The sequence below is a fragment of the Ascaphus truei genome, chromosome 8 (assembly GCF_040206685.1).
Source record: "Ascaphus truei isolate aAscTru1 chromosome 8, aAscTru1.hap1, whole genome shotgun sequence".
Lineage (NCBI taxonomy): Eukaryota > Metazoa > Chordata > Amphibia > Anura > Ascaphidae > Ascaphus > Ascaphus truei.
This window is the reverse complement of record NC_134490.1, coordinates 79,848,777-79,875,757: the sequence shown is the minus strand read 5'-3', so window position 1 is coordinate 79,875,757 and position 26,981 is coordinate 79,848,777. Positions and strand designations below refer to the sequence as shown.

General features: G+C 43.1%; 1 long non-coding RNA gene across 1 annotated transcript; it reads right to left on the bottom strand.

Moving 5' to 3' along the window:
* Positions 1-415: 415 nt before the first annotated feature.
* LOC142500982 (uncharacterized) lies at positions 416-26,712 on the bottom strand. The gene is made up of 4 exons (XR_012803386.1): positions 26,626-26,712; positions 3,587-3,640; positions 2,411-2,501; positions 416-857 (listed from the first exon to the last, which is right to left on the bottom strand). It is a non-coding gene; the product is annotated as an uncharacterized LOC142500982 (long non-coding RNA).
* Positions 26,713-26,981: the final 269 nt, after the last annotated feature.

Below are 26,981 nucleotides of genomic sequence, written 5' to 3'. Positions count from 1 at the left end.
CCAGAGCTGTCCAAAAAGGTCACAGTACTAATGTTATTGTTGCTTACTTTTTGTCATACAATTAAAACAAGAGGCTCCAATATTTATTCAATGTGTTCAGTAAATGGACCTGCAAATAGATATGATGACCTTTACTAGTATACTATAAGTATGTTCTCCAGAACTGACTTTTGAAATCTTCGGTTGGTTGGAGGATTAGTATAAATTAGGAGCCAAATTGGCTAGGTGTCTAATGTGTAGTGAGAAATGTGTAGATATGTGTTTTGCAGTCCTACCGAAATACAGTATTGGCGTCAGTAAGTCCTTAGATTGCTATAAAATGACATCAAAACCAATTTCTTTGTAGAAACCATAATGATTTGAGGCTAAAAGAACATATATTTTAGTTGCCAATTATTAGTTACCATTCCATTTTTCTTGCATGTTTTTATTATTTTCTTGGCTAATTTACAGTATATGAATAGATTTGAAGTTGTGTCTTTTTTGAGAGAATTGATGTCCCACAGATGTTCTTATATTAGTCTAACAAATGGTTATTTTATTCTATTTTGAATAAAAAGTTCAAGTCGAGGGGCATGTCTCGTGACCCACAAAATGGATTATGCTCCACTATTTCACAGAAACAAAAGTACATGAATGCAGCAACAACATAAAAGTGCCTTAACGGCAAACAAAAACAAAACAATATGGAAGATCTTAAATTCAGGGTGCCAGCAAAATGGAAACTGCAAGAATGATCATAATTCTTTGAGATATGAGCTGAAGGGAAAGTGGGGCCTGCTCTCTGAGGTGAAATCGGTGCTGATGTCGCCACATGCTCCTTCAGACTGATAGGAGGATGACTTCGCACGATCACTCTGTGAATGTCACAAAAGAATCTTTCAACAAAGAAGGATATAAGTGACCTGCGTATTAACACAAATGAAACACACCATTAAGGAGAAATACGAGAAATCAGAAGTCGTGTGTCTGAGTTTGGCGGCTGCATGACAGACTTTGAGGAGAGAGACTGGGCTGAACTCTAAAGATCAACTGTGCCAACATACAGGCCCAGCATCAGCAAATCCATGATCTTCAATACCAGGTTGAGGACCTGGATAACTGGGGAAGGAGAATTAAGCTTAGGATCCGGAAGACAGTTCTGACATCAGACATAGAGTTATAACCAGAAACTGTTTGTCTGCAATCATCCTAATCAGCAAGCCAAATAAATAGGTATTGGTAGATAGAGCGCTCACACCAAGGCCAAGTGCATCAGAACCACCAAGAGATATTATAGTGACGTTTCACTATTTCACAGACAAAATTATCAGTACATGTAAAACTATAAAAAATAAAGAATTGTGCTGGGAGAATAAGAAAACATCTATATATTTCAAGACCTCGCATACAGCAAAGTTGCAGCAAAGATGAGCTATGAAAGAGGTCACAGAGAACCCGCAGAGAAATGTAGCTAAATATGGGGGTTTCCATTCAAATTAATTGACACAACAGAGGAAAACATACAGCAGAGACTGCGACTATTCTAACACAAACCAGTGGCAATCGCCAAAAAGACCCAGGTACATGCCTTAAACTTGCCTTAAACTAGACCCAGCATTTCTGCATTGATTAATGGCCCATCAGATTAACACTGAATGGGACTGACAGGGACCCCTGCTGTGTTAATCCTATGGGTCATTAGTCAATGCAGAAATGCCTTAAACTTGCCTTAAACTAGCCAGGTTACACCCAGCATGTACCCAGCATATAACCGGGCTAGTTTAAGGCAAGCTTTAGAATACTCGGTGTCTCGCCTGTACAACCTGAGATCAGTGGAGAACTCAGCCCAGTTCTGGAAGAGGCGGAAATTACCACTGATGCCACAATAGAATCAACCGAGGAGAAGCAGTTCAAGACAAGCTGTGGCCTTGTTGCACAAACAGGGTTGCCACCTCTCCGGGTTTGATCCGGAGACTCCTGGTTTCAGGCACTAACTGGCTATGCTTTAGCCCGTCAATCTCTTGGTGGCGGGGTGGGAGGGGGGGGGGGGGGGGTTGCAGTGTGATGCGGCGGCGTATCTGGCATTCTCCTGCAATTTCCCCTCCAACTGCAGTGAACATGTTTGCCATGACAATGGGACGCTACGTGACGTAATGAGGCTACGCGGTGTCTCGTTGACACGTAGCACCATGGCGTCACATTGCGTCTCATTGTCATGGCATTGTGGGGTCATTTGACACCGCGCAGCCATGTTCACTGCAGCTGGAGGGGGAGTTGCAGCAGGATGCCGGGAGACTCCGTGGCACCAAGGGAATTAAAAAAAAATAAAAAATATCTCCGGATTGGCCTTCAGTAGAAGGTGGCAACCCTGTGCACAGACAAAGGTTGGAATCTTGTCGAAAAGAAACAGAAGAAAGTGACCACATACTGTACCAGCCCAGGATGCAGAGGAGCCGACCAGAGTCAGGGCAGCAGCAAATTCGGTCAGACTGGTGAGGATCTGTTGTACAGCAGATGATCTTGAGAAATTAGATAAGCAAGCAAACAGTAAAGTATGATGCATATGTACATGTTTCTATTTAGATCCCACATGTAAAGGGCTAAAAATAGATAAAGTAACAAAGGAAAACTACTTTAAAAAAGGGTTGCATGATAATTTACAATTTTATGAGGTGGCTTAGCAGAATAAAAGTCATTGGAGGTGACATGATGGATAGCGGGAAATGTATCTTTCTGCTACAATGTTTTTTTAAAAGTAAACACAATATATATATATATATATATATATATATATAGAGAGGGAGAGAGAGAGAGAGGGGGGGGAGAGAGAGGGGGGAAGAGGGGGTAATAAGGAGATGTTTTGCCAGGATGTCTTACTCTGACTAAATTTTTCAATATTGCACTCCAAGCTGAGGGTTGAGATGTTAGCCTGGTCAATAAAGATATGTATTCAATAGTTGTTTGGTATGGTACAAAGGTTGTTAGAGGTTACAAAGTTGAAGCTAGAGCGTACTTGAAAAACTCATGATTGTTTCACAGTGTGACTGCTCTCAAGGTGGGCAATGGTTGCTTTGCTACTAAATCCCAATGGACCTGGAGAACTAATGAATATGTTTTTAAAGATTTCAGACAAGATTAGAAATGCTACTTAGGAGTACTTTCAGATAATATGCCTGCAGATACATGTGCAACGATAAATTAGGAAATGCATAAATGTGTGGTTAGAGGTGAACTGATTGAGCTAGCTAAATTTAAAAACAAAACAAAGAACATTGGGGTCAGAGAGACCTCAAGAAGATACAAGATCTAGAATTAATACATAAAAAATGCCAGACAGGGGATTCAGGACTAGAAGTAATTCATCTTGGAGAGCAACTTTATGTTCTACTGAACCATAAAATAGAGAAAGGTATGTTAGGAGCCAAAGAGAAATACTACGAGAGGAAATAACGCAGATCGACGATCAACTGTAGATTATGAGAATGAAAGAAATTATCAGTTCTACATAAACTGTTTAACAAAAAAAAAGATGGAAATATTACATATGACCCAAGGCAAATAAGAGAGGAATATAGATGTTTTTACTCTGCTCTATATAACTTACCGTATGTTCAAGGACAGATGAGAGCCTCCAAAAACAAATTACTTAATACAGTACCTGCAAAAGATAAACATGATATCTAGATCAGAGGGTAATAAAAATGCTTGGTCAACAAAATAAATTGAGTAAGTTATGAAAACTCTTTGGAAATGTGACGTCTGGCATGACTGCATCAACATGATGTCACGCAGCTAGAAGGAACAGTGGTCTCTATGTTAAGCATAGTCACATGGGGATATGGCAGCCATTTCATTCTGTTAAACTCCCAGTGGGTATGGCATGCAGACACGGCATTTTCACTGAGATTGGCATCTGTCACCTGAGTGGAATGCATACTGTATGTGTTCTAATGACCTCAATTTTGCAATGCTAGAATTGGTTCAATTTTGTTTTTACAAATAACAGCCAATTTAGATAAAGAAGCCAAACTGATAATGTTAATGTTGAGCAAAAGTGAATGAACCAAAATACCAGTATATAATATTTGCACCAATACTAAATAGTAAAATATTACTGTGTAAAACGGCAAGCATAAATTTAGAACTCCACGCTGAAATGGATAAGAAGCAAGACTTGAAATACTGAGTGCTCATTTGCATGTCTTTACCCAGAATCCCTGGTTGCAGTAGAAATTGAGGGATTCTGGACAAAGGCAGGTTTGTGGACCTGTCTTGAGACGTGAATGAGTTCATTAGTGGTATTTTCATTTTTAAACATCAAATACTCCATCAAATAATTTTTACTAAAGCTTTTTATTTTACAAGACTTCATACATTTTCTAATGAAAAAGAATACCACGCATGACATTCTGCATTAAATATGTTTGAAGTGCAGAAATCTATTGTATTTATATGGAAGGTTAGCTAGCACTGCAGTGTGTCGTACAAGAAGTGGTTCAGTAGGAATATCCTAATTTGTCTTTCTGGATGTGTGCCCATGCAAGTTATTCACACACAATTTGTAGCTTTCCGCTGAGACACTGAAAACAGACATTCTTTTGTTAAAAAGTACATTTGCTTCTCCAGCAGGAACAGCCCATGTTAATATTTTCAACTTGGACTCAGATCGAAACTCCATCAAATTTGAACCATTTCCTAAAAATTTGACTGAACATTAATTAAGCAAATACGATGTGCTTGTTCCCTACACTGATCACTTCAGTGACCTCATTTGTGACATTCTGTGGTCCATTTTTTGGTGGTTATATGGTTGTCCAAATTTAACACAAGGTTTATAGACATAGAAATAACGGGCAGGAGATGTGCACACGTCTTCAAAATTAGCTTGGCACACTTTTTCACAATTTTTTTCCCTTAATCTTGCATTTCACAAAAGTTTCATTAAAGTTTATAATACACTATCTTGACCAAATGACCACAAAAGTGTGTAACCCCCGCCACGTGGCCCCAGTTGTACGAATGCCTTCAAATTTGCTTCACAAAATAATTCTCAAAAAATAAATATAAATATGTGAACATCTCTAGTTCCTCAAAAGACAAAAAAGCCCAATGCTACATCCAAGACATGATATAGTTAAAAACGTATCTGGGTTTCTTCTCATAAGTAAGGGTAATTTGGATAAATTCTTAGGCCAAAGCATTACAAGCCTGCAACCATGTCTGGTATGCTCTTTTTCTGCAACTCCTAACACTACCTGTAATGTTCTCTTCATCTCTCTAATGGGGGGAGAAATGTCTCAAGAAACTCACTCACAGGTGCACAACAATACCTGCGATTGGAAAGGTGGGATGGGTGAGCTTAAAACCAGGGAGGAGGGGTTTCAAACCTCGAAACAATTGTTACCAATTGATATTTACAACCACACACTATCCCTGCACAGTCAGAACACAAACCTACCAACCTACCATATATATGTAGCCGGGATTCCCTTGCGCGCATGTGTTGTGTTGCAGCAGAGCAGGGAACGCTCCGGTAATCGGAGGTTCCGCGTTGAGATGGCGCCGCCATGTTGGGAGTTGGTGCAGGCGCAGAAGGTGTGGAGGAGGAAGTTGTGCATGCGCGGGTATGGCAGCAGAAGCCCGCGAAGGAGGAACAGTTCTCATTGGTTGGAGTAGGGGGGAACTACGAGTCCCAACAGCCCCGCGGGGTCATGTGACGCTAGGGGACCAATCGGGTGACAGGGAGGAAGGGAGATATAGGGTCAGAGGGCACGCACGTTGGGCAGAGTGAGCGGGAGGAGAAAGGAGACGGAGCTCCAGGTGTAGGGAGGCCATCAGCCACTACCTATGCCCTATACCCCAGTCAGGCCCTGAGCCCCTGTAGTGTGCAGCAGAGATAGGGACTGGCCCTAGACAGGTTCCGGTTCCCTTATTGGGCTGCTCAGTGATCGCGTGAGAGACAGTGTGTATTCGGCAGGAGGTCTGGGCTCAGACCCCGCTGTTGTTGCTACCGTCCGTCTGGGTGGGATCGCCCCGGACGCCTATTGCTGGAGTCACCTTGCATCTGACCCTTTGTGAAGATCCGTGGCAGGTCCGGGCACTGGAGTGCCCGGCAGGTAATCAACAAGTGCATCAACTATCTCATCACTCATACAAGACATAGTGACTGCGCAGTCACCCATACATATTCTTTACCTCACCGGAGGGTGGGGGCATAAGGTGTTGGGAGATTTGGACACGGGGTGGGATCACCCGGTGGAGGAGGGGAATAGCATCCTGCGAGTCGCAGTAGGTAGTGTCTGCTCTAGGGAGGGACACCCGTATATATTTATATCTATGCTCTTGCCAACAAGTAAAGTAATTCGGTTGTTTATATGCTGTGTGTGTGTATTGTTATACATATTGTCCTGCGAGGAACCACTCCCCCTCTGGTGGGACCCATCGCAGGTGGAGGCGCTGCACCAAGTATCGGGTATTATCTATTATTGTGTGTGCCCCAGGTTCTCCGTGGCGGAAGCTTAGGCCCTGTGAGCCTACAGGTTATACAGCATATGGTAGCAGTCTGTGTTCGCTATTAAACAGGGCTAAATTTGGATGCGCTGCTGAGAGCTTAGACCTGGGGTGCCCCCCCCAATACACACATACACCACCATGGCCCTCCCCTCGCGCCAGAGAGTGCGCGAGTGGGCGCAGCAAATGCAAACGCCCGCCGCGTGGTGGCCGTGACCCAAGTACCTATGGCCTTACCACTAGAGACATTGCAAACGGCCTTACCACAACTACCTGGTTTTGCCAAAGCTCGCCTGGCAGACGTCCTCATAGACAAAGATGCTAAGTGGAGCACATTGCTAGTTGATTGCCGGCGAGATCTGGTGGTTCTTGAGCCCGCCGTCCCTCAATACCTGCAGCTTCCCAACTCCCCACCCGGCGGAAGTCCCTTTGTCAGAGACCCCCCCCCCTGGAGGAAATGGGTGATGGCTGCCCAACCCTCACCTCCGCTCCCTACCCGGCTAGTGAAGCGGGCAGTTGTCGGTCAGGATTTAGCTATCAAGGGTCTAGTATATCAGAAGAGGCTGAGTCATGTAGTGAAATGTTGCAAAAACTCACTGACAAGGTAGGCCAGTTAACCGCTCCACCCATTTTACCTCCGCTAGTAGAAGCCCTCACCTTGGCCACGCATTCTCAGAATTACCGTAAATTGAAGGCCTTCTCCGGGACCCTACTCGTCCCGACGGGAGAGGATGGGATAGACCACTGGAAGGAGCACACCCGGGGCATGATGGAAGAATGCTCCTGTACAGACGCCGTGAAACGTCAACGCATCATGAAGTGATTGAGGCCCCCAACGTCCACCCTGATCAGTATTCACAGAGAGCAGCATCCTGATCTGACATCTCGGATGATGGTCGAATTCTTAACCGAAGCCTACGGCGTGACCGAGGATGATGGAGCCCTGTGGGCCAAATACTTTGCCATCAACCAAAACACGGGTGCTAGTAGACGGCATCTATTCCTCCGCCCTGTTGGACACAGGGTCACAAGTGACCATCATCTATCGAGGCTTCTATGATCAACACCTCCAGAATCAGCCACTGAAGTCGGCCAAACATATCAAAGTAAGAGGGCTGAGCAACGAAGATTACCCCATTGACGGCATAGTAACGATGTCCCTGGAAATTCAGCAGCTCAACACCGGGAAGACTCACCCCATGAATGTAGATGCTCTGGTATGTCCGGAACCCAATGACCTGCCTAAATACCCGATCATTCTGGGCACTAATGCGGACATTGTACAAGCAGTCATCCGGGCCTATCTGCAAGAAACCAATGAATTGCCCATGTCCAGTCTCCATTTGCAGCTGGTCCAGATTAATCCGTGCCCCCTTCCTTCAGTCTTGGAAGATTATGGGCTGCTATTCTGCAGCCGAGCGGGTCTAACCAAAATCTTGCCCGGGGAGATACAGAGGATGCCTGCCTGGTGCGCATACGCAGAAAGGGTAGCCACGGAACAGCTCTTCTCCCTAGAAAGTACGGCAGAAGAAGATGCCCACAGAGGATACCGACTAGTACCCGAATTCCGGAATTGGCCGTCCGCCATTCCTCGGCGCATCTATGTGATGGTCCAGAATCTATCCCCATTCCCCATGGTCATCGACGCGGGACAGCGAATAGGTAAAATTTACCCCGTCAGCTCCGTGGATGAGGTTGTGCATGTCAAAGCTACCCGGGTGGAAGGCCCCGGCGCAAGACTGGGCTTCGACTTCGGCTCACCGGGGTTACCAGAGGAGTGGAAGGAGAGACTGCGAGTCCAATTGGAAGAAAGGTCAGATGTATTCTCTACCGGGGAAATGGATGTGGGGTGCAGCCGCAGCGCCCAACACACTATTCGGATGAATGATACGAAGCCCTTTGGAGAACATTCCCGCCGGCTCGCCCCTAGAGATGTAGATGATGTCCGGGTCGTCCTACAAGAGATGGAAGAAGCCGGGATCGTCACAGAGTCACGAAGTCCTTACGCCTCGCCCATAGTGGTGGTGAGAAAGAAGAATGGGACGGTAAGGCTATGTGTGGATTACAGGACACTGAACAATCGGACGGTGCTGGACCAGTATAATCTTCCCCGCATAGAGGAAATCCTGAATGCTCTCAATGGAAGTAAATGGTTCAGTGTGTTGGACCTTCGGTCGGGGTATTACCAGGTACCCATGAGCCCAGAGGATCAAGAGAAAACGGCGTTCATTTGTCCCCTAGGGTTCTATCAATTCACCCGCATGCCCCAAGAAATATATGGGGCCCCCGCCACTTTCCAACGACTAATGGAGAATACGTTAGGTGACTTAAACCCCCGAGAGTGCCTCGTGTATTTGGATGACATCTTTGTCTTCGGGCGAACACTGGAAGAACACGAAACTCGACTCCTGAAGGTACTTGACCGGTTAGCCCGAGAGGGGCTCAAGCTCTCCCTAAACAAATGTCGATTTTGCAGAACGTCTGTTACCTAGGTGGGACACATAGTGTCCGCGGAAGGGATTGCCACTGATCCCGCTAAAATAGAAGCCGTAGTAAATTGGGCCCGACCCGACAACGTGGTGGAGCTGCGCTCGTTCTTGGGGTTCTGCGGATACTATTGCAGGTTTGTGGAGGGATATTCCCATCGGGCCAAAGCCCTCAACTGCCTCCTCAAAATATATCCCGAAAACATACCTGCTCATCAACCTTTCGGAGACAAATGGACCGCAGAATCCGAACAAGCCTTTGGGGACTTGAAGCAGAGTTTGATAGCGGCCCCAGTGCTAGCCTATGCTGACCCTGAACAACCGTATATACTACATGTGGACGCTAGCCTAGGTGGATTAGGGGCGGTGTTGCATCAAAAGTATCCAGAAGGCTTAAGACCCGTGGCCTACATCATTCGCAGCCTGACGCCAAGTGAGCAAAATTACCCCATGCACAAGCTCGAGTTCCTTGCCCTGAAATGGGCCATCGTGGACAAACTTCACGATTATCTCTATGGGGTCACGTTCGAGGTGCGCACAGACAACAACCTGCTCACCTATATCATGACTTCTGCTAAACTCGATGCGGCAGGGCACCGCTGGCTAGCAGCCCTCTTCAACTACAACTTCACCTTGAAATATAAACCGGGTCCCTTGAACGTTGTGGCAGACGCCCTGTCCAGATGACCGGGGCTGGCCGCAACCTCCTACGACGACCAATGGGAAGAAATTCCGGGACCCGGAATGCGGCCTCTGTGTTTCACCACTGCCATAGTCAATGATCAGGTGGCCTTCTCCGAGTTAAGAGTAGCCGACTCCCTAGGGTGCGCATCAAAAGCCATCCCGGAAGCATATAGGGACCCCAGTGGAATGCACGTCACCCCTGACAAAATCATAGCCTGGAAGGATATGGTGCTCTATCAGGCACGCGACCCGGTAGCGGGAGCCATCCGCTATGCTATCCAACAAAATCGTCCCGATCTCCTCAGACAGGCCCCTGGCGATGTGGGAGGCATACTAATGCGAGAAGCCGATAAATTCGAAATACGGGACAATCTACTATATTGAGTTGTGGAGTACCATAATCACCCGAATAGGAGGCAGCTAGTACTACCTAAAATATTACAAAACCTAGTGTTACGATCACTACATGACGAACATGGCCATCTGGGTGTCGACAAGACTTTTGGATTGGTACGGGATCGGTTCTTCTGGCCAACGATGGGAGAAGCCGTAGAGCATCACTGTCGACGGTGTACTCGGTGCATCCAATGGGAGACACTGCCCACCCGGGCCGCCCCAATGGGTCACTTGAAAAGCACTAGGCCCATGGATCTAGTATGCATGGACTTCCTATGTATTGAACCCGATAGCCGGGCCATCGGTAATGTGCTGGACAATGGGGATACTGCTCACCTGGCTTTGATGCAAAGACCAGAACTTGGCATCACGTTAACAAAACTTCATTGCTGGACACTTATGGAATATACCAAGTGTGTGTTCATGGATGCAGATATAATGGTTTTGTCAAATATTACATTACACGACCATTAAATCATAAATCTGACCATTACACGAGATATGCACAGGCCTTCCCGACAAAAGACCAGAAAGCCATCACGTTGCCAAGGTACTCTGGGAAAAATACTTCATACATTATGGGCTCCCTCAACGACTACATTCTGACCAGGGCAGAGATTTTGAGAGCAAATTGATAAAAGAATTACTAAAAATCTTACACATTACTAAATCCCGTACAACTCCCTACCACCCAGAAGGAGATGCCCTGCCCGAACAATTCAATCGCACATTGTTGGACATGCTGGGTACGTTGACGGGAGGGAAGAAAACTGAGTGGAGCCAACATGTGGAAACGCTAGTACACGCTTACAACTGCACTAGACATGATTCTACTGGATTCTCTCCATACTTTCTGATGTTTGGGAGGGAAGCATGACTGCCCGTAGACATACGTCTGCGAGTATCTACTGACGGAGTTCATAATGCCAATCACTTCAGATACGTGCAGAGGTTACAAGAGAACCTACAACGGGCCTACCAACAAGCAGAAAGATCTGTAGAAAAACTGAACGCGGGAAACAAGAGGCGTTATGATCACAAAGTCAAACACAGAGACATTCAGCCGGGAGACGCCGAACTCCTCCGCAATCTGGGAGTGCCGGGGAAACATAAGCTGGCTGACCGGTGGAGAGGAGTGTATGAGGTGGCGTCGCAAATGCCCGGTCTCCCAGTCTATCGCATTAAAGACTCGGAGGGTCGGGTGAAGGTATGGCACCGAAATCACTTACTCCCTATTCCACAAGTAGAGGAAGGGGAAGTGGATTGGCCTACAACCTCATTGGATGGTGACATGACACACGGAGAGAACGATTCCGCGATCGACAATACAAGGCATCAAGAAGACCCCCAAGAGGGAACCTCTCAAATGGGCCCTCAACACCGAGCATCTCCCGGTGGAGCTACGGGCAAAGGGTGCGGGGAGCACGTGCCCAATGGGGTATCTCCAGAAGAATCTACATTGAACCCGCATAGTCCCTGTTTTGTACCGTGTAATGATCATGTAGAGACTGTAACCCCCTCAAGGGAAACGGCTGTACCTCAAGATCAGGATAGTCATTCTCCCGAGGGAGTGACTGAAGAACAGTTGAGATGAAGTCAAAGAAATGGGCAACCTCCAATGAGGAGATGTTCAGTGAGATGTATAATCTTATTTAGAGTGTTGGAGAATGTCGGAGTGTTATGCATTTTTCATTATATAATGTTGTACCAGTTGAAAGTTATCGTCCAAGCGGGGACGTTGGAATCCACAGGGGGGAGGATGTAGCCGGGATTCCCTTGCGCGCATGTGTTGTGTTGCAGCAGAGCAGGGAACGCTCCGGTAATCGGAGGTTCCGCGTTGAGAGGGCGCCGCCATGTTGGGAGTTGGCGCAGGCGCAGAAGGTGTGGAGGAGGAAGTTGCGCATGCGCGGGTATGGCAGCAGAAGCCCGCGAAGGAGGAACAGCTCTCATTGGTTGGAGTAGGGGGGAACTACAAGTCCCAACAGCCCCGCGGGGTCATGTGACACTAGGGGACCAATCGGGTGACAGGAAGGGAGGAAGGAATGGAGATATAGGGTCAGAGGGCGTGCACGTTGGGCAGAGCGAGCGGGAGGAGGAAGGAGACGGAGCTCCAGGTGTAGGGAGGCCATCAGCCACTACCTATGCCCTATACCCCAGTCAGGCCCTGAGCCCCTGTAGTGTGCAGCAGAGATAGGGACTGGCCCTAGACAGGTTCCGGTTCCCTTATTGTGCTGCTCAGTGATCGCGTAAGAGACAGTGTGTATTCGGCAGGAGGTCTGGGCTCAGACCCCGCTGTTGTTGCTACTGTCCATTTGGGTGGGATCGCCCGGGTGCCTATTGCTGGAGTCACCTTGCATCTGACCCTTTGTGAAGATCCGTGGCAGGTAATCAACAAGTGCACCAACTAGCTCATCACTCATACAAGACATAGTGACTGCGCAGTCACCCATACATATTCTTTACCTCACTGGAGGGTGGGGGCATAAGGTGTTGGGAGATTTGGACATGGGGTGGGATCACCAGGTGGAGGAGGGGAATAGCGTCCTGCGAGATGCAGTAGGTAGTGTCTCCTCTAGGGAGGGACACCTGTATATATATATCTATGCTCTTGCCAACAAGTAAAGTCATTCGGTTGTTTATATGCTGTGTGTGTGTGTATTGTTATACATATTGTCCTGCGAGGAACCACTCCCCCTCTGGTGGGACCCATCGCAGGTGGAGGCGCTACACCAAGTATCAGGTATTATCTATTATTGTGTGTGCCCCAGGTTCTCCGTGGCGGAAGCTTAGGCCCTGTGAGCCTACAGGTGATACAGCATATGGTAGCGGTCTGTGTTCGCTAGGAAACAGGGCTACTGTACAATATTTGGATCAAAAGGAGTGCTACTGGGATTGTGACCTAGTGTATACAGTACAATAAAAGATAAAACGCCCCAATGCTCAAATATAACAAATGATATGATTAAATACTTATCTGTTATTCTTCTCATAAGTAAGGGCACCTTACTGTAGTTAAATTTTGTCCAAGTCCCCCCCTTCCTCCCCCCCGGTACAGTTTACTTGCTAAACTGTGCAGTGAGATGTATAATTGGATTACATAAAGTCTATGGTGTAGTATAACCGTTTCAATGTATAGAAGCCGAGAGATGTACTAGCAGTAGAGTAGATTCCCATGTAAAAGTGGGGAAAAGGCTCTTTAAAGCGGGTGTGTGGTATTTTTATTGAGCTTTAAGTATAGGAATAGCTGGCTGCTAGGGAGTAACAGTAGTTTTAAAGGAGCATCCCATTCATGGAATCCATTTTTTTAAACGTTTATGAAGCAGGGGGCACCTAAGCCAAACTGCGTTATTTTCGGCTCTGTTGATGCTCCGGTTCCCAAGATATTACCTTCGTAAGTACTGCCAGTTACTTCCTGGTTTTTAAATCTCCCGCAACATGCTGGCCAATAGGAAGCCACTACATCGGGGAACCTGAAGGTGCTTTTTGACAACATGTCAAGTTTGTCTTCTCAATCATGCAATAAAAAAATACAGCCGATACTTGTTGACTATAGCTTTGAGTAAAGATGAGACAGGCTTGGCTATATTAAAGGATGCAGGTCAAGGTGTGGCACGGTATTAGAGATACATTATAGAAAGTAAAGACAAGCAGTGAATGAGGATGAGACTGGGATTCAAACACAGACAAATATGTTTGTGTAGAGGTCTGTGTGAACTGACAAAGGAAGATAAGTTATGTTGTTTAGCAATAGCCAGAGGACTATTAAAGCAGCAGGGAATACATTTGTAATGAAAAAGGCAGCATGTGCCAGTGACTCCCACTGTAAATGTATGCTACAAATCGGAATTTCATTCTTGTGAATGCCCACAGGACCACTTAGTAATGTGTTTGGTTTAAGTCTGTCATTGCAAGATAAATATTGTGTTTCAATAATTGAAACTACTTGCAATTTAGTTTCACGCTTGAAAAAGCGCTGTGGAAGAAAGGTAGCCATTGTTACCCGGGCATATTTCTCAGCTGTTCTATTCAGTATCCGATTAATATTTCTTAACAGAAATGTTTAAATGGAACAAATGATAACCCCAAGGTAAATCTTAGATTGCAAGCTCTTCGGGACATTGACTCCCTTTGCCTACCTGTTGCACATATCCTGACTGTAATTTATTTACCTTGCATTGTAATTTTGTAAAGCGCTGCTGGCGCTACAGAAATAAAATTATACATACACCTAGTGCCATCTAATTAAGCTCCTTACTCTGGATTATCAAAGATACAGTGCACTGCAATATCCCCTTATCCCTTTAGCAGTTAGAGATACACACACTAGTGTTTAAAGCTGCAGTTCAAGCTCCCGTTTTTTTTTTTTAATCAATAGTTTCATGTGGGTAATCTCTACTTACCTAAAGAACGGCATAGCTGTCGGTCAATTCGTTCACCGTCTATTGATCGGCAAAGTTTGGCGACATCTTTAAATATGGGGAATGTAAATGGTTGCTATAGCAACAAGCATGCTTGTTAAAATAGAATACAAGAAAATTGGTCTTTCAATGTTGTTGTTTTTGAAACAGAAAATGCTAAAAGTATTTTTTCTTACTACAGAACTGATTTATTAAAAAAAACACACATGCAGGATATTGCTTGAACTGCAGCTTTAATTATTTATTTTGAAACAGACCTTTTCAGAAAAAAAAGATGGCAAGAAGCCCATTTATTAATTTGTTTTGATAATATACTCTGTAAATATATTTTTAGGACCCTCCCTATCTTACTTGATGTAACCCCTGAGATTTAATCAAAGTAGGTAAAATAAGAGCACATTGTGCATTGACACATCAAGGTCTATTAAAGTCTTCCAGGTATAGAAACGGAGTAAAACCAGTGCAAAGGCATCACAACGGATCTATCAAACAGAAAGACATGTTTTGCTTTCAACTGGGTTCTTTTCTTTGATAATCATGGTGCTAGTTTGCTCTTGTTTGGCAGGTGCGAAACTTTAATAAATTGGCCCCATAGCAACTAAAAATGTGTACTTTTAACGAATTGTTTGTCTAACAAATTCATTTTTTTCTCATATATACAATGTTATGCTGAAATATTAATGTATTAAGGTCATTTGTGGGGTAATGCACACAAGTTAGTGTAAACTGCCATTGATTGGGTGAGTTGCACCACTATGTTGTGAATATCTCCCTATGGGACAGATCTTTAAAGCTCGGTTATTGACTTAACGAGATGTTAACTGCTAATAGGGATCTTCAAAGCTCACTAATGCTGCATTAGGGCCTGTCTTACTGCTAAGATGATAGCCGTTCTTTTTCATGATATGCAAAATAGGTGTGGAACCTTAACGCATATCCACAGGTGCCCATTACAGTTACCGTGGGCCTTAACCCGGGGTTATTTTACATCATGACTATACCTGATGTTAGGTGCTTCTAGCACCTAACGCTGGGTCACAGAATCTGTTTTGGACTTGTCCAGTGTTCTGAAGTAGGGCACTTTGGCTTCCTATATTGTCATACTGTGGCAACATAGGGAGCCAAAGTGAATACCATGAACTAGGCCAAGATCTATGTATTAAGCCTTTGGGAGCCATAGTGGCCATGGTCAATAAGGTAGCCAAGGGGTTCATACCAACACCCTAACTACCTTACTGCTCATTGTATAGCATATAGGTACAACTGCCCCCTTAATGCCCCTGGGTAGCCTAACCATATAGCCCATCTCCCTTACCCCCACTCCTCCCCAACCCAACTAACCTATCCCCCCATCTACAGTACTGGCCATTAGCCCTACTAGCCAAAGATGATTAATAGGGCTGGTGGCCATTATAAACACAATATACAGTTACACCCCAAGCTATACAATAATAATAAAAAGGACACTTATACATATTATGTATATATATATATATATATATATATATATATATATATATATATATATATATATATATATATATATATATATATATATATAGCACAACAGAAAGAAAAAAACGGCGCCAACCTAAACCACTATATGAATGACCACATAAAAATGATGAAAAAAACCTATACTGTACAAAATGGGGAAAGATAATAATACATGCACAATACACAAAAATAAAAATAAAAATATCAAATGAAAAGTCCAGAAAAGATATATATAAAAAATATACAAATCCTAAAAAATGCTCCAATTTGCTATCCAAAAGAGTCTCTGCAGCCCGAATGAAGGGTACACCACTTCCTTGAAGATATCTATAGAAACACAGGAAAAACAGGCGCACTCATAGCGTAAAAAGGTATAACAATATTTATGGAGTAAAGGATTTAAAAATGCACACTCACAAACATAGCTTAATAAAAAGCAATGTTGAGTATAACTCAGCCAGCCAGATGCAGGAACCCGGTAACGGATAACTTCCGTGTCCGGTGTAGATACACTGCAGCAGCCTCAGTGGACGCCTCCGCAGCCCGGGGAACACGAGGGACGCCGCATTCCTCTCAATCCGGCATCACACAGTGAGTTCTCAGCTCCAGGTACCGCGAGAACTCAGTGACGTCAATGGATTCAACCGGAACAAGTTCACATGAGTATAACTGGTGGACGGCTGAGATGAATGTTTCCAAAGAAACAATAAAATGCTGTAGCAAGCCAGTGAGTGTATATCTAATAAAACTGGGCAATACACCTCCACATAACACTCTCTACGCGTTTTGTCTCAAAGAGACTTCATCAGGAGGTGACAGTATAGGTGTGGAGCGTAGTAATATAGTAAGATAAACCAATCAGGACACAGAAGACTACTAATGGCTAATCAGGTGCACAAGGTCAATGCAAAGATAATATTAACCCCCATGTGTTCCAGAACACATACGGGCTAAATAGACCAACAATACTAGAGAAAGTGACCAAATAAACAAATACAAGTGATAACATACAATTTAACAAAATAGATTAAAATGCATTTAGGTACTACAGCAAGATCTAATATAGCATAATATAATATAATATAGCATCATTGGCTGAATCATGTACTAATTTAATAAACAGATGCTAGCAGAGAAATATCAGAACTCCAAATAATAGGGGTCAGTGAATCTCCACTAGATAGTACATATAAAGAGATAATGATAATGATAAAAAGATTCAGAGAGATCAAAGTATAATTGGAGAGAAGGGAGGGAAAAAGTGGAAAAAATGGGGGGGGGGGGGAGGAAAAGGGAAAGGGAAAGAAAGGGAAAAGGAAAAATAAGAAAAGAAAAAAAGGGGGATAAAATTGGGGAAAGACAATGGGAAAAGAAAAAGGATGAAGGGGAATGAAGAAAGAGACAGAAACAAACGCATATCCACGGGTGCCCATTACAGTTACCGTGGGCCTTAGCCCGGGGTTATTTTACATCATGACTATACCTGATGTTAGGTGCTTCTAGCACCTAACGCTGGGTCACAGAATCTGTTTTGGACTTGTCCAGTGTTCTGAAGTAGGGCACTTTGGCTTCCTATATTGTCATACTGTGGCAACATAGGGAGCCAAAGTGAATACCATGAACTAGGCCAAGATCTATGTATTAAGCCTTTGGGAGCCATAGTGGCCATGGTCAATAAGGTAGCCAAGGGGTTCATACCAACACCCTAACTACCTTACTGCTCATTGTATAGCATATAGGTACAACTGCCCCCTTAATGCCCCTGGGTAGCCTAACCATATAGCCCATCTCCCTTACCCCCACTCCCCCCCAACCCAATTAACCTATCCCCCCATCTACAGTACTGGCCATTAGCCCTACTAGCCAAATATGATTAATAGTGCTGGTGGCCATTATAAACACAATATGCAGTTACACCCCAAGCTATACAATAATAATAAAAAGGACACTTATACACATTATGTATATACATATGTATATATATATATATATATAGATATATATATATATATATCTATATATATATATATATACACACACATATATGTTTTATTTATATATATATATATATATATATATATATATATATATATATATATATATATACATACATACATACATACATACATACATACACACACATATACACACTCACACACACACACATATACACACACACACACACACACACATACACAGTAGTGAAAAACGTTTGAGAACCGCAATGATAATTATGGAAATTCCATCGTTTTTCCATTATAACATTCTTGAATGAAAACCAGTCTTTTCTTAAATATCTAATAGGGTTTATATTAATAAATTCCATGTTTTTTTTTTAAACAAAATGATGAATGAATTAGATAAACCATGAGTGATTAAGAGTCAGGGTATATGCAAAAGTAAGTGAAACCCTGGTTTTATCAGCTAAATTAAAGAGGCTAATTAGAACCAGGTGTTTAAACAATTAGGTACAGTAGATCTTCAGGTGTGTTTGGGAGGACCCATCCTATTTAAAGATCAGCAACTTTGTGATTTTGGTATTCACCATACAGGTGTGTGGAAACAAGTCATACCATGATCAAAATAAATCTCTGAGGACCTCAGAAAGGCAGTTATTGATGCTCATCAGTCTTGAAAGGGTTGCAAAAACATTTCTAACGAACCCCGTGTCAGACAAATGGAGAAAGTTCAAGTCCACAGTTACTCTACCCAGGAACGATCGTCCTACCAAAGTCTCTCCAAGAATAAACCAGTAAATCATCTACGAAGTCACAAAGAACCCCAGAGTAACATCCAAGGATCTGCAGGACACTCTCACCTTGGCTAATGTGAGTGTTCACGACTCAACTTAGAAAAAGACAGAACAAGAATGGTGATCATGGAAGGATAGCAAGGAGAAAACCACTGCTCTCAAAAAAAAAAAAAGCCATTGCCGCCATATGAAGTTCGCCAAAGAGCACATAGATGATCCACAAGACTTCTGGAACAATGTTCTCTAGACAGATGAGTCAAAGGTAGAACTTTTTGGCCTCAATGGGATGTTTGGCAAAAATTAAACACTTCACTCGAACAGATGAACCTCATCCCAACCGTCCAGCATGGAGGTGGGAGTGTCAACGTTTAGGGCTGCTTTGCTTCCTCAGGACCTGGACGGCTTGCCATCATGGACACAACCATCATGAGCACAACCATGAGTTCTGCATTGTAAAAGAAAATTCTAGAAGACAATGTCAGGCCATTCGTCCATAAGCTGAAGCGCAAATGGGTCACGTAGCAAGATGATGATCCTAAAAATCCAAGCAGGTCTACAAAAGAATGGTTGCAGAAAAAGGACCTGAAGTCACCTGTTCATGCAAGGAAGCCCTCAAATGTCACCGAGTTTAAGCAGTTCTGTAAGACGGAGAGGTGTCAAAATTTCTCAAACCCGATGTGAGAGACTGAGCAGCAGTTATAGGAAAAGCTTAGTTTAAGTTATCGCTGCTCAAGGGGGCGCCACCAGGTACTGAATCTAAAGGTTCACATACTTATTCACACATGGACATTGAATGTTTAATCATTTGTGTTAAAAAAAAGTATCATGTTTTTGTGTCATTTGTTTAATCAAGTTATCTTTATCTATTATTAGAGCTTAGATTAAGATCTAACAACATTTTAGGTTTGAAATATGTTAAAATCCTAAGTGGTTCGTGTGTATATGCATCTTCCCTAGAATATGGCTAACATGAGCCAGCATTACTGCCAGCTAACGCCGGGGTGTTTTATCTCGGCTTTAGCTGGCAAATGGCACGTTACCCTTACGCTAATGAGGGCACTAACAGACGTTGTTTTGGCATAAAATTAGCTTTGTGGATCTCCGTGACACTCGGGGAAAATAATGTCTGTTACCTATTTAGGTAACTTCAAGTTATTTGCTCCGATTTCACAGAGCTCTGTGGATCTGCCCCTGTGATTACTATCCAAAATTTGATTCCTAGTCCGTTCCAATATTCAGAGTGCATGTTAAGTGAGTACAGGCAGTATGCCAGACAGCAACCTTGTACCCTGTTTCCCCACTCCATGATTAGAAGGAAGAATTCCCATGCTTCTAACCCAAGGGAACCCAACATAGCCCAGTGTTACCCACGTGGCAGCACACTGCCTTGTCTACTGAGCTGTCTGTTTTGCGAAAGCCACACTCCACATGAATACCAGCACTAATGAGATGACATTCTATGGCTTTTCTGTTTTCACATAATTCCCAAAGTATTCACAGTTACACAAGTATGTACTTTTTTCAAAGTAAAAATATTTAGAAACATTGCATTCTTTCTGTGTCTCAGGTTGTTACAATAGATCAAATATACACTGGTTGTTATAATATGAATGATAACAATATAACAATTTATGTCTGAGATTAGTGTACGAAAAGGCAAAGATCCATGAAGAGTAGAGTAAAGTAGTCCACTAGCAGGAGGCCCTGAACGGCAATTAAGGTGACCTCTGCAGTCGATGAAAGGGCAGGTTAAAGGATTTGCTGTGCAAATATGGTTAGTAACACTTTGTGGCTCCTTTTCAATGTGCCGTGCAGGCATCTTTCTCATGCTGGAGAAGTGTTTACCTGCATTCAAATGAATGGGACGAAAATAATCTCCATCTCGGCGAAGATGTTTTTGAATAGGGGCCTATGCTCGTTATAAAATATACTGTAAAACCATTTCCCCAGTGCTGGAAAAGATTTTAATCTCGCTCCATTTGAATGGAGTAAGAGAAGCAGCTTCATAGCATATTGAATGGGGACATTTGAGACCACGGTGATTATAGACACATTTAGTAAATGAAGTTTAAAAACAATTTCTTAATTACCAATTATATTGGAAAGTTAGTGCCTTTCCTACTTTTGGCCCTTTAATACATACGTGATATGTGAGTAAATATATGGGGAAGAAACTCAGATAACAAGAGATAACCACACTGACGTCATAAGTGGTGGCAGTTTTTGTTATATGCTACATAAAAAATGATTTGCTTTAGTGCATTCCAGACAAAATACTAAACATTTCTTGTTCATTAAACCTTCTGAGATGAGTGGGAAAGTAAGAAATTGCTAATCAATGGGTTGCATTTCTCTCCAGTTTTAAAGAAGGGGTAGACCTAAGATTCTACAGAATGATCAAAAGGGCCTGTGGACAATGGACACTTGTAAATGAAAACGGCTTGACCGCAATGGGAGAATGTTTTGCATCCATATTCAAAGAAAAACAGCATCAGATTTTGTTTAAAATAAATGAGTGGACTTTAAACGCAGAACCTCATGTTGAAAACCTTCAGTTAGGGACAAATAAGATATATCCCGGAATGTGTAGAGATGTTTTCTCAGAAGAGCAATTAATATAAAAATAAAGGAAGTAAAACTCAATATACATATGTGTTTTCCTTGGAATTAGAATGGTTAGAAGTTGGAGTTGAAAAAATTATATTACTATTATCGCTGAAAACAAGCAAGGTACGTGCTGATTCAGGACATGCACTTGTCATTTATTTTGTAGTTATGGACCATGCATAGATATATTTTACTTCAGTTCTTGAGAACCAGGAACGTAATTGATATAAAGGATGCGTTAGTTGATTTGAGGATATTGAATATGAAAGGTGAATGCTGTGTAATATTTACATATAAAAGGCCTTATTTTGAAGCGCTCTTTTTCCAGTAGGCGCAGAATTTGAAGAAGATAAAAAGGATCATCCATGGAGTGACCAGACACACACAAAAAGACCTTCAAGTCTCTGATAAAAAAGGTTTTTATGAACAATTGAATCTGTTTTAATAAGGAGTCATGGGGTTATTTATTAGTCTGCAATAGTGCCGATCTGGGCACTATCCCAAAACTCCCATTGATTTCAACAGCAGTTTGTGTGATAGTGCCCTGCTACTCACTACCACTATTTAATGAATAGCTCCCCTCAGAGACCTGAAAAAGAGAAAATAAACATTTTTACATCATATTTTAAACTTTCCCTGTTAAACAAATAATAATAGCATGTTCTTGTATAGCGCTGCTAGTTGTACACAGCGCTTTACAGAGACATTTTGCAGGCACAGGTCTCTGCCCCGTGAAGCTTACAATCTATGTTTTTGGAGCCTGAGGCACAGGGAGATAAAGTAACTTGTCCAAGGTCACAAGGGGCTGACACCGGGAATTGAACCAGGCTCCCCTGCTTCAAACTCAGTGCCAGTCAGCGTCTTTACTCACTGAACCACTCCCTCTCCACAAAATGTTTCAAAGGGCTTTACAATCTTTATCTGATATCTTCTGGAAATAAGCCTGTGTGATTGTCCTTACAAGTAGATGTTTATGGTTCTTTTTGTCCTTTTGTTTGTAAAGTAATTATGAAGGCATCGTTAGTCAAACATGTTGGCACAGTAAGTAAGGATGCGTCAGTGTTCTTCCCCTCTTGCTCTTACCTGTTACCTGCTGCGGGTGAGTTTAGTATCCTACCCCTGTTTGTCTAATTAACGTAGGCTAAACAACACAGCACCAGGTTTATCAAAGAAAAGGAATCCCAGAGAAGGCAAAAGGCTTTTAATTTTGATATCTATTTGGACCACTGGTATATTTACTGTATGCACACGCACACGCACACGCACACGCACACACACTATGCTTGTATTAAGCAGACTCACTTGACAAGATACAAACAGTAAAAAGGTGACTTCAAGGATGAATTGATCATTTTTATCATTTCTGCCTTGGCTTACAAATGACACGTGTGACGCAGGGTTTTAAATACCAGAAAGTGACTATTAGCCCCTTACCCGGTAATTATCTCGGGGGGGGGAAGGGGGAACCATGCGAGGAACACTCCTTTAACGGTTTCTATACTCAGTAGAAGGCAAAATAGTCACTCCGCGCTGGTGCTGTCTGGAGAGATACGAGGAGAGAGGGGGGGGGGGGGGATCGGGGCTCTCTTGCTGCCGTCTGCCTATGGGGACCCCACAACCCCTAGAAACGTGAGCTCCTGCAAAGGAGCTCACAGACAAGAAAGAACAAACAGGCAGAATGGCGCACCGAGAAGCACAACGTTTAATAACCCCAAAAGATGGGTACAATAACAATAGGCACACAAATACTAAATAACCCTAACTTTGGGACAAGGAGGGGTAAGAGAACCAGGGAAGCTCACTGCTGATAAACCAAGGGGGCCCGGACCCAGTCTACTACTACTTACATAGAATTAGCAGTCAGCAGGGAGACCCGCGTTCTCCGACACAACCTCCGCCGGAACAAAATCCACAGGGGCAGCTTCACGTGACACTCTACGCGTTTCGCAGGTAGTGCTTCGTCAGGAGATCACCATACTCAATTGAACACCCTGGTGTTCTTTATTTCCTTATTGGGGTGAAAAAATGCAAAATCTGCCGCCAGGGCTGCAGACAGATTCCCCGGGGCCGAGGATTGGAGTTCTGACCGGGGCCCCCTCCGCCCCCCCATGTTGGTGGTCTTGCGAGCCCCCCCATTTCACACCTCGCGAGCCCTCACTATTTCCCTCCCTCTTCCCATGTTTTTTTCTCCCCTGCATCTCACTCTTACTCACTCCCTCCCTCACCCCCTCGTTCCTCTCACTCTGCCCCTGTTAATTACCCCACACTCTCAATCCCCCCTCCTCACACTCATTCCCTCCCCCTCACACAACCCCCCCCCCCACAAAATACATACCAACCCCCTAAAATACTTACCAAAATACTCCATCCCTCCAAATCCATACAAAAAAAATCCTCATTCCTCCAAATACACATGTATAAACAATACATACAAACCCCCCAAAAATCCATACAACCCCCCCCAATCCATATATAAAACAATACATACAAACCCCCCAAAAATCCATACACACTCCCAAATCCATTTAAAAAAAACAATACATAGAAACCCCCCAATACCTATTAAAAAAACTATACATATAAAAAAAATTACATATAAACCCCCCAATACATATATAAAAAACAATACATATAAAAAAACAATACACATATAACCCCCCCATACATTTAAAAAAATACATATAAAAAAATACATATACAAAAGCCCAATACATATAAACCCCCCAATGAATATTTAAAAAAACCAATACATATAACCCCCAATACATACAAAAAACAAATACATACTGTATAAAAAAAATACACATATAAAGCCCAATACATATAAAACACCAATACATATATACCCCCAATAATATTATAAAAAACCAATACATATAAAAAAAACAATACATATAATCCCCAATACATATTTAAAAGAAAAATAGATATACAGTATTAAAAAAACAATATATATATAAAAAAAAACAACACATATATATAAAACAATACATACAGTATATCAAAAAACAATAAACATATAAAACCTCCTAATACATATAAAAAAACAATAAATATAAAAAAACCAATACATATAAAAAACAATACATAAACCCTTACCTTGGAGCTGGCCTCAGGTGTCAGGGCACGGTGGCTGGGGGCGCTGGGCCCTGGCTCTCCCCCAACTGTGGGCCTCCCTCACTCTGTCCGACGCCGGGCCCTCTGATGTCAGCGTGCCGGGCCTCTCTCTCATGCCGACACATGCCAGAAGCTGAGCCCAGTTACTTCCTGCGCCGACATCAGAGGGCCCGGCGCTAGCAACCCGGCATGGAGCACTTAGTGAGTAGGGAGGCCCGCAGCTGGGGGAGAGCCCGGACCCAGTGGCCATGACAGGTGGGGCTCAACTTCTTTGTCCAGGGCCCTCCCGCAGCCACCGAGCCCGGGACACTGGCCCCAGCTCCCCCCCCCCCCCCCTGTCAGCGACCCTGTCTGCCATCATTTCCTGGTAATTTCAAAAGTCTAGCTCGTCACTAACTGTAAATCTTTACTTATGATAAACTGAACTTCCCAATCTCTGAGTCATTAGAAGAAAACCCTAAGCCCTCCGCTACAAGTGAGGTGTTTAACAAATTTCAAGGCAATGAGTGACAGCAAAGCGGCTAATAGATTTCAATGTACAGTGTATGACAAATAAGCACATTTTGTTCGTTTGAGTTAACAATACACATTTATAGCAAGAGTATTTGATCATCCAATGCTTTCAGACTGTAATTCTGCTATTATAGTTACATTTGAAGCCAGAGGATAGGGAAATAGGTCACAAAAACAATGCTGTTTCTAACAACCTCTTTGAAGTGAGGTTTTGTATGGTATAAGATCTCTATAGTTTCCTGTGGTTTGGGTTGATACATTAAATAAAATATAAATATGAACACAGAGTAGTGAACAAAAGCAAATTAGACACAGGCTTTTGAAAAATGATAGATATTCACTCTTCTCATTAGCATTTCAATGGTTAGTTTGCTCAATGTGTTTTCATTTTTGGTTTTGAATAATTGTGAGGATTGTGCTTTGTACAACTCATGTACTCATTGCATCAACAAGACACGTGATGTACAGTATCTTTTCATTTTTGAGTAGATACAAAGCTCAGTGCGTAAGGCCATTGACATCAGGAGTTCACAAGGCAAACCTGCAAAGGTAACAAAATGATATTAGGAAGTGTGTTTCCTGTCAAAATATATAAAGATACCAAAGAGAGGATATACAGTTTATATGTGTTTGTGTATTTGTGTATATATTGTGATACCCGCACCACGTTGCAGCATCTTTTAGTCCCAGATTAAGGCAGGAAACTTAGTATTTCTCTATACAGGGTTTATTTACAGGGTTAAATTATACACTAACAGGCCCACCCTCCCTTTTAGTCTAAACAAATAATAAAATAAACACCTACTCCTCTTTGGAGAATAACTATACATGTAGCTTTAGCCCTTACTAACTGGATGGACAGCTAAGCTGTTTACCACCCCAAAATAGGTACTACTATATCTAAACATTCACAATCTCTGCACTCAGCAATATAGTGTCTCTCTTATCTGTTTCTATTGGAGCTTCAGGTAGTTCCCTCTGGACCCTGCAAGAGTTCAGAGAATCCCTCCTCTGTGGATCCTATGCTATTAATTGGACATCCCTGCTTCAGCACGGTCTCGCATCCTTCCTTCTTCCTTGGGTTAACAATCCAGGCAGCCCCAGCAGACTCTGCGACCACCGTCCAGCGGGTCTAGAGGACTGTGCCAGACCCTTTCTCTGGGGAAGCAGTCTCTCTCAATATGGAAGCTCTCTGTGTCTGCCTTAAAACACTTCCTTGTACATTTAGGAGTCCAGCCTGATTATCTGCAGCTGAACTAGCTACTCTAGGGGCAATTAACTCTCTGTACGCTGGAAAGTTGAATAGCTGCCCTATTCCAGCACCTAGAGACAGTGATTGTATCTATATATATATATATATATATATATATATATAAAATAAAGAGCAGTTGGCACACTGAAAACAGACTATTCACTGATGCTTATCCCATATATGCACATACACAGAAAAATATTTTACCAGATGGGGATCCAGGAAAAACGAGACAGCACACAGTCAGGGAAATCCAAAGTAGATGTATTCAAGACAAATACATAGGCACTGCATCCAACGTTTCGGTCATCATACAGTGACCTTCCTCAGGGACGTGCAGTGTGTGAATGCTAGTGTATACCCTTATATACCCACATCAATTACACCAAAGTGATAAATAATCATGCTCACCTGTGTTTAAAAGCAAAAAACCGCCAAACTCTTGTATTACTAACTGCTGTGGACCGCAGCCCTATGCTGGAACGCACCACCATCTTAATCAGGAAGTAAAAAACAGTGCTGGTGTACTATGGGTGCCCACAAGGCTCATTTGATCCTGTCAGGGTCTACTGAGCATGTGCAACACGAGTGCTATATAATACAATAGGAAATCCTCTATGTTGATGAATAAACAGTTCAAAGCTATCTAACAACCCAAAAACATGTTGCTATATCTATGCAAACATCCATGGGGTTAGCACAGCAATCCTGGCACCTCAATTCGTGATTCCACTGGCCCTTTAAGGTGCACACGAGCAGCTATAGTT